This window comes from Scardinius erythrophthalmus (genome assembly GCF_964197995.2).
Source record: "Scardinius erythrophthalmus genome assembly, chromosome: 14".
In the NCBI taxonomy this organism is placed as follows: domain Eukaryota; kingdom Metazoa; phylum Chordata; class Actinopteri; order Cypriniformes; family Leuciscidae; genus Scardinius; species Scardinius erythrophthalmus.
The window spans coordinates 3,542,928-3,552,334 of NC_138234.1; the positions used below are offsets into that span (position 1 = coordinate 3,542,928).

The window sequence follows — 9,407 nt, forward strand, 5'->3', positions numbered from 1 at the left end:
TGCGTTCCAGGAGCGGTGCATATCCAGCAGTCCAACGATCGTTTCCACACCGAGTCTATTTTCGCTGTGCTGCACGCGCTGAATTAAAGTGACAGCGCGTGGTTCGTGGTCAAAATTAACACAGAATATGACATTATATATAATTTGTATTATTTAAAATTACTTTTAACATTTACAAACAGACGTTTGAAAAAATTCCAAAGCTTGCAGAAGGTTCCTAATGGCAATACTGACTTAGGCTACAGCTTTCCTGGTAGCCTTGAGTGAATTAACTTGTCTAAGAAAATGATTCATAAAACGTATAAATATCTGTTGAGCCTATGTTTGCTTTCGTCATTGACACAGACGAAAATGAAAAGACTAAGTTCAGCTTTAGGAGGGGAAGAAATAGTCCATGATAAGAAGACTGAGAGAAAAAAAAATATGAAGATGAGGAGAGAGCAGGTATTGACAAATAATCTAATGACAAGGTTTTAAAGATAGCCTATTTCTTATTATTTTTTGGCCTTCAAAAGTCCTAAATTGCACATTATGTAGATCAGAGAAATCCAAATTTTCTCGGGGGAGCATGCCCCCGAACCCCCCTAACTACGGGGGGCCTTGAGTCTGGTTGTCCAGGGCACAGGAAATTGTTAATCCGGCCCTGGGTGAAGGCGGTGAGAGTAAGGCAAGAGAGTACCGGCACCTTTTTCCCCCCACTTCAAGCACTGACTAAAGTAGAGTTAATACTATATTAGAGAATTATTTCACAACCTTTGTTATATACACCTCAGAAATATACTCAAGTCTGGACCTCGGTGACTTCATAACTGGCTACAGCCGTGGTTGAGTCTGGTTTAGACAAACTAATAGGAAAGAGAGGTGGCATCGCACTTGAAAGTGCTGGAACTGAAGATAAGCTACTTAATGTGAGTTTTTGTGTGACTGTGTAGATTAGATAATTGAGTGAAGCTCTTCCCACATGCAGTGCAGTGATACGGTTTCTCTCCAGTGTGGATCCTCTCGTGTGTTTTCAGGGTTCCTGACTGACTGAATCTCTTGTCGCAGTGTGAACACTTATAAGGTTTCTCTCCAGTGTGGATCCTCTGGTGCCGTTTCAAAACTTCAGCTGTAATAAAACACTTCCCACACTCAAAGCACACATGATTTCTTACACCAGTGTGTGTTTTCTGATGTTCTTTTAAATGGTACAGACGTGAAAAACTCTTTCCACACAAAGAACATGAATGTGGTTTCTCCTGTGAATGAACTGTCACGTGGATCTTCAGGCTTGAAGCCCTCAAAAATGTTTTACCACATTGATCACATTCATGCAGTTTCTCTCCAGTGTGGATGATCATGTGTTCCTGAAGGTGTCCATGTTGTGTAAAACTCTTCCCACACCGATCACATGTGAACGGTTTCTCTCCAGTGTGGATCCTCATGTGTTCCTGAAGGTGTCCATGTTGTGTAAAACTCTTTCCACACTGATCACATGTGAACGGTTTCTCTCCAGTGTGGATCCTCATGTGAACCTTGAGATATGGTTTGTGTGTGAAACTCTTTCCACACTGAGTGCAAGTGAAAGATTTCTGAGATCTTCTTTGATGTTTCTCCACTTCATTCACTTCTTCATTCTCATCCATCGGGCCTGAAATTAAAGTTAAAAAGTGCTCAGTAAATCAATAAAAGAACAATTATGTAGTGAAAAAAAAAACTAGATCACAAGTGGACGTGCTAAACACTGGTGTAAACAGGGTCTAAAACAATTTGAGCTTGTCCACTTTTGACCACTTCCAGAGGTAGTCGAAAACACATTGAACCGGATTGCTTTGGTAGTGTAGACGCTCATGTGGTCGAGTGTGTTCAAACAGACACAAATGGGTAAACATTATGGGAAGCGCTGTAGCCACCATATAATTCACAACTAGATTGTTCCTAGTCACGGATCACTAATGGCCCTTGTGGTAAGAAAGAGGGGGTTGGAGCAGGAAAGCAAACGTCTTTGTTCATTTGCAACCCTAAAGAACGCAAAAACAATTAAATATAGTTTTTCCATCACCATGTCCCTTTAGGGGCTCTGAATAAATCACATTTTTGTAGTGAGAACTGTTAAATATTTGATAAACTATGCAACTACCTAAAATATTAACATTTTAAAAATATGTAATAATGCTATAATTTTAACACTCTCTGTTTTTACACAAACTAAACCATGTGTAGCAAAGTCTATTTATTTGATCATTGTTTTTAAATGTTGGTGTTTTAGCAAGATAATAACAATATTTTGGAATGAGCAAAAACTGTATTAAGACATATCCATAATTTTGGTAACATGGTTGCAGTAATTGTGAACTGATCTGACCGCTACCATTTTGTCTATTTAAATGGAGAAAAATCTATCATAACTCCAGTAAACTATGGAGTGCCGCAAGGATCTGTGTTAGGCCCTCTATTATTCTCATATGCTGCCACTTGGAAATATTATAAGGAAACATGGAATTAGTTTCCATTGTTATGCTGATGACACTCAAATATATATTTCATCACGGCCGGATGAAAACGCTAAATTATCCAAATTGACAGAGTGTGTTAAAGATATAAAAGATTGGATGACGCGCAATTTTCTTTTATTAAATCCAGACAAGACAGAGGTAATACTTATCGGTTCAAAAAACCACCCACAGAACCTCTCACAATACAACTTTAACATAGTAGGGTGTCCTGTTACTTTATCCTCTACAGTAAAAGACCTGGGTGTTATACTAGACTGCAACCTGTCTTTTGAAAATCATATTTCATATGTTACAAAAACAGCCTTTTTCCACCTTAGAAACATTGCTAAGCTACGTAATATGCTATTAGTTTCTGATGCAGAAAAGTTAGTTCAGCGTTCATGACCTCGAGACTAGATTACTGTAATGCTTTATTAGCTGGTTGTCCTGCATCCTCAATAAACAAGCTACAGTTAGTCCAAAATGCAGCCACTAGAGTTCTTGCTAGATCAAGAAAATATGATCATATAACACCAATTTTATCATCACTACATTGGTTACCAATAAAGTTCCGTATTAATTACAAGGTATTGCTACTGACTTATAAAGCCCTAAACGGCTTAGCTCCAGTGTATTTAACGGATCTTCTATCGCCCTATAATCCATCGCGCTCTTTAAGATCACTAAATTCGAGGCTTTTGGCCTAGGATATCCAGATCAACCAAAGGAAGGAGAGCATTTTCACATTTAGCTCCAAAACTCTGGAATAGCCTTCCTGATACTGTTCGTTGCTCAGTCTCGCTCTCCCAGTTTAAAACTAGATTAAAGACGCATCTCTTCAGCCAGGCATTCATATAATAATTTTAATCTTACAGTTAAATCCGGTCTCTAGTTCATAAACGCCAGAGGAGAACTGGCCCCTGACTGAGCCTGGGTTCTCCCAAGGTTTTTTTTTTCTCCATTAGGTCACCTGATGGAGTTTTTCGGTTCCTTGCCACTGTTGCCTTTGGCTTGCTCAGTTGGGGATACTTAATTTAATTAATCAATCAACAATACTATTGATCAGCATTACCAAACGTGGATGTTTTACACTAGAAACAAACACTAGAAACTGATGTACTATTTTATCTAATACTGTGAAGCTGCTTTGATACAATCTGTATTGTGAAAAGCGCTAGGCTATATAAATAAAGTTGACTTGACTTGAACCAGATGTAAAATAAACAGAAAAAAATACTCAGATAAAACTAATATTGACTTACAGATAACAAACATCCTTGTTTTAAAAATAAATAATTGCACCCGGTTCATATTATTTGCTGCTTTAATTATAATTCACAACTAGATTTGTCCTACTATAACAGAGCTAAATGTGATGAACTGCTTTATAACCTTAATGTTCTTCAGCCTCACTAATGAAGAATCAGGAATAAACACCAACCTCTTTGTTCTTCAGTGTGTTTCATTCTGCAGTGTTCTGGATCTCTCATGTTCTCACTGTCCTTCAATAAACTCTGTCTTTGCAGATTTCAGCTCTTCCTGATGGTTTGATGCTCGTCTTCACTTGTAGCTGATGGGAATATTCCAGCATTTATTGGGGAATTGCAGTGGGAGGAGCTTCACTGAAGGAGGAGGAGTTTCACTGAAGGAGGAGGAGTTTCACTGAAGGAGGAGGAGCAGATCTGACTAAATCAAGAAGAAATCACTTACTGAGTAAAAAAAAATAGTCCACCCACTTTACGTATTTATAGTCACATTGTAAAAAAAATAAGAATAAAACAAGATTAAAACATATAAATATATTTACAGATTTGCAAGAAACAAATGGCACAGCTATTGAGTTAACTCAACTTTTTTTTGTTTATTGTGTTGCATATGAAACATGGTTCATCACAGATTATTGAAATAAAAGCCATTATGAAACTTACCTATATCTTGTAGATGTCACAATAGCTGATCGTGTCGTTTGCTCAAATCTGTTGACAATAAAATTTGCTTAATGTGTCAATTTACAGATCTGAAGACATCAGCATAATGAATGAGGAGAAAACAGGATCTATTGACATGAAATAAAGAGGCTTTTCAGCTGCTCTGATAATAGTGATGAGCCATAGACTACCAATACTCATTCAACAAGCCATTCAGGATTAGCAGATCATCTCACTTTATTAAGTATTTGCTGCTAGAAACAGATTGAGTCAGAATATAAATGTAACAAATTATTATTATTATTATTATTTTACTGTCACTGATCAATTTAATGCAATAAAAGTATTCTTTCCCAACACTTTTTTTTTATAAATTCTAACTAACCGCAAGATTTTGAATGGTAGTGTATAATGCTACAAAAGTTTCAATTTCAGGTAAGGAAAGTTCGGTATTTTACACTTAAAGCCCTGTTTACAGATCGTTTCTGATGAAATAGAACGGTTAAGATTAACTTTTCGATTTCCCCCCCACCAGTAGACTGGGTGTATGGTGCACTCGAACACTCCTTCCTAAAACACATTAAACTTTCGTTTACAAAGACGTGAAACTCACCGAGTGGTCAAGGGTGTCCACTGATATGCTCACACAAAAATCGCTGCAAAATATGCTTTCCAACAGGTTTTATCGTAGTTTTTGTCTCCTCAATTGACTTGATGGGCTGTGAGGTAAGTTACTACTCCGCGCCGGAAACTGAAATGGGGTTCAGGGGTTGTTTTCTTCTTCTTCTTCGGGTTTTTTTTTTTTTTTTTCGGCGGATCGCAAACAATGAAATGCCAGTGGTTTGCTTGCAAAGGTGCATTATCGCCACCAACTGGGCTGTCTATTATTCAAGCTCTCAACGGAAGAAGGTACGGGTGTGAGGCGTTTGGAAAAATAGATCCACAGTTTTACAACGAATGGTAAAACACCTGTTGGAAAGCATATTTTGCCGCGATTTTTGTGTGAGCATATCAGTGAACACCCCTGACCACTCGGTGAGTTTCACGTCTTTGTAAACTAAAGTTTAATGTTCTGACCTCACTACGTGTCACTTCTCTATCCAGCTAGACAGACAGTGAACAGGCGAGATGTTGATTCATGGCTTTTAATCCTCCTTTAGCTTTCATGAATATTTTCTCATTTAATTTTAACATTGTAACCCAGCTAACACACGACGTAACAGTTACGTAATGTATTCGTACTTTTTGGTCACGTCATGACTTTACTAACTGACAACGTAACTAACGTCGTATGCTCGGAATTTCATTATATTACCAACCCACAACGTCGTCAGTACGTCCTCCTAAGGTTATAACATAACCAACAACGTTCCAGATACGTACTCTATTCGTAATAACTTGGTAATTTCATGACTTGCTGGCAACGGAACTGCAACGTCACGGGCCCGTAATTTCATTACCATCTTATCAGACTGCATTTCTATTAAATATTTTATTTGTTTCAATTGTTTGTTTAGTATTCCATACGTTTGAAAGACGTTCATTTTATTCAAGTAAGGTTATAATTCTAGATGTTTATAAATGTTGCGTGGCTTTGTGGTTTTAATGGGCGTGCGCGTGAACCTTCGAGTCGCCCTCAAACAGATGAGTTGCCATGGAAACCGACAGACCGCTCCACTGACTGCAACTGACAAAGCAGCAGATCTCCGTCTCTCGCTGTTGTTTTCACTGCTTTCAGGTGAGTTTAGTCTCTAAAATCACACAAATAATACACACAACTGTTCTTGACACTTCCCTTACTTGTAATTGACATGTTTCTGTTGAATATTTACTTTATAGAAATGGTTTAGTGTCTTCGAAAAAGTCCGTTAGCATCTCAACCGTTTTCAGAAGAGGTAACGTTATGCTAACTTAATAGCTTGAGCTTTTGATATGAAAGTTTAAGCTTTTAATCACATCTTATGGGTAGATGAGAGGTTTTGATAGTTTTGTAAAAAATAAGTTATTTTGGAAGTGAGCTAATTTATTTAACATAAACGTATGTATTTAACATAAACGTACTCGATGACGTCACTACATGGAGTGAGAAAATTGGCTGAAACTAGCTCAATGGTTAACACAAATTGATCAAAATAGTTCTGTGATTTCAGCAGCAACAAAATAATCCTTCTACAACAGAGGGGAAGCTCCACGACTTCAACATTTCTGAAGAAAGCTGCTGCCAGAGAAGTTGGAAACAGGTGAAGTAAGGAAGCTCATTAAATAACTTCATATCCATTTTCTCACAATATTTTGTCACCTAACTTACTGTATATCACCATGCATCTGTTATTATTATTTTTTTTTATTCTCATATTTACATTTACTTATTTAATTTATTTTAAGAAAGTTTTGACATCCAAACTTAAGTGACACTGTATGAGCAATATGAATAAATGAATAAGTAAAAGTAAAACTAAAACCATAGATGAAACATTTATGATTATTATCAGTTTTTAAAAAACAGCTTTGCAGCTTCATATTTTTGTGTTTCAGGGTTATTTGATGAATGAAAGAAAAGCATTTATTTGAAACAGAAATCTTTACTCTCTCTTCTGGTCAATTTAATGCATCCTTGCTGAATAAAATATGATTTTTTGTTATTATTTTTTTTTTAACTCTATTGAACCCAAACTTTTGAACAGTAGTGTAAAAAACACATCTCTTTAGCCAAGCATTCAATTAACACATCTCATAATCTTGCACTATGTGATGAAATAGTAAAAAGTGCACATGACCATCTTTTGCCTGAAATAATATGAATAGCAGCAATGCTAATCTTTCTCCTGTTGTCTCCTTGTTTCGATCTCAGGATGCTCAGCATATTTTACTAGAGATTACAGCAGCTCCAGTTCGGATCCAGGCTCCAGCCTCACTTGGGAAGACTTCTAATGACATCAACACTCACGAAGACAATGTGTTTAAACAATTTTCAGATGTTAAATGATATTTTAAAGTGTTTAAACTAATTTAAGTTTTCATGTCAGGTGGTACAACAAAAATATTATGTATTGTAGTTGTACTACCTGACATGGAAACTGTACCACCAACCTACCCATACTTGAAATTAGCAGTTTTTTATCAGTATTTTATCAGGGCTCTACAAACTTTTTCACTCTGCCAAAGAGATCAGTTAGGCTCCTCTGGATGATGCATTATCATGTTTACTGTTATTACCTTGTAAATTCATAACATTCGAGAATATACAAATTGCTGGACAAAAGTTTCTCAATTATCTCAACAGCTTTAAAACTACTGATATTTATAAAAAACAATTATATGAAAGGCTTCAAACCTAAAATGATGGCATAGTTTTTATTTTTTTATTAAGACACCATTTTAAATTGTTTTCTTAGTCTGTTCATTTGTTCGGACAGTTGCACCATCACCTGACAATTTGGGGGTTTAATGCTGCCTTCAGGAATAATCATAAATAGGCCTAGTTTCCTAGTTAAAAAATGGACATTGTAATCATGACTTAAGAAGAAGAAAACAAAATAATATGTATTATTAAATGTACAAAAAATGATTTCAAACTAAGGTTTTATAGAATATAGTGATACATGTCATGAAGTTATCAAATTATTTTAAAAGGAAATAATGCACTTGCCACAACATAACTTTGTGAAAATGTTTAGAAAAATATATGAGTGATTTTTAAACAAAACTGTCTTCTTATACAGATTCTATCTTTCAGTGCTAATTGCTTTGTGTATTTAAATGTTAAATGGGAAAACACTCAACTGTTCTTTTTTTCTTGCATTTTTCTTTTCTTATTCTTGCTTTGTTATTAGGGCCACTGAAATGAAGATGTGTAGGAGTAGTTAGATGTTCAAGCTTTTGAGGAAAACTTTGTTGATTTAAATGTATAACCTGTTTGCATACTGTTTTTGCTGTTTGTGCTTTGTTCTATAGTAAATGAACTGAATTAACCAAATTTTGAGTCTGTATTGTTCATATGTCGTTGAAAAAGTCTCTAAAATAGTTTTGGGCCAATGAGGACAAGTTAAATTAGACCACTGCATGTCCGCCCATATTATTAAAAACTAAAATGACCAACTGGTTACCAGCACACGACTGTCGATCCACAACGTTGCCATGACGTCGCCGTTACTTACTGACAACGTTACAAAGTTACGTCGTGACAACGAATCCAGGAATTTCACTTTTCCGGTTGCCACACGTCGCCACGACGAAAGTTTGGTCACCAGATTACGTTGCAGTTACGTAACAGTCACGTATTTGTGTTAGCTGGGAAAACTGTAAATAGACATAGAAAATACAGCAATTAGAATTGCACATATTCAAAGTGCAGTTGACTGAACAGTATTTACTGACTAGCTAAAGCATTCAAATGAAACATTAAATCAAAACATTAAACGTTACATTTTCGTGCATTTGTTAATTATATTCCTTGTTTTAGGTAATGGCTTATAATCACGGAATTCACATAAGCCATATAATCATAACAAAAGATCGCTATGGAACTGACTAACTTTTAATACTCACGCTGTGCACGTCACTTCAAATTTCGTTTTTAGCAACATTTGCATCTCTAGATTAATGAATTTACTGATAAACATCTTAAACCTAATAAACATCATATTTATATAATAAATAATAGCGACTTACAGCCTTATGTGGCCACGACTTCACCGTACGAGCCGCATGTCAGCCATGATACTTCACAATGAACTCAACGCAACAAGATGAAAGTTACCAGGGCCACAAGACGTGACTACACTCCAGGGCCCAAAAACATCTAAGCCGACCCTAGTGAACGGGGGCTCCATGGTGAGTCGATCTTCTGGGAGGTTGGCCATTTTTTGTTCAACAGGTTTTCCTCTAAGCCTACGACAAGTGACACACTGATAGACTAGTTTCCTGCCTCCAATTATCCAAACACCAGCAGATCGCAACGCTCCCTCAGTGAGATGACGACCTTGGTGTGCGACGCCTTGGTGGC

At 36.5% G+C, this 9,407-nt stretch overlaps 1 long non-coding RNA gene across 2 annotated transcripts; it reads left to right on the top strand.

Annotated features, from left to right (window-relative positions):
- The first annotated feature begins 5,300 nt into the window (after positions 1 to 5,300).
- LOC308701531 lies at positions 5,301 to 8,376 on the top strand. Of its 2 annotated transcripts, XR_014031464.1 has the most exons (4): positions 5,301 to 6,140; positions 6,242 to 6,297; positions 6,553 to 6,647; positions 7,254 to 8,376. It is a non-coding gene; the product is annotated as an uncharacterized lncRNA (long non-coding RNA). The 2 variants fall into 2 exon arrangements; XR_014031465.1 differs by lacking the exon at positions 6,242 to 6,297.
- Positions 8,377 to 9,407: the final 1,031 nt, after the last annotated feature.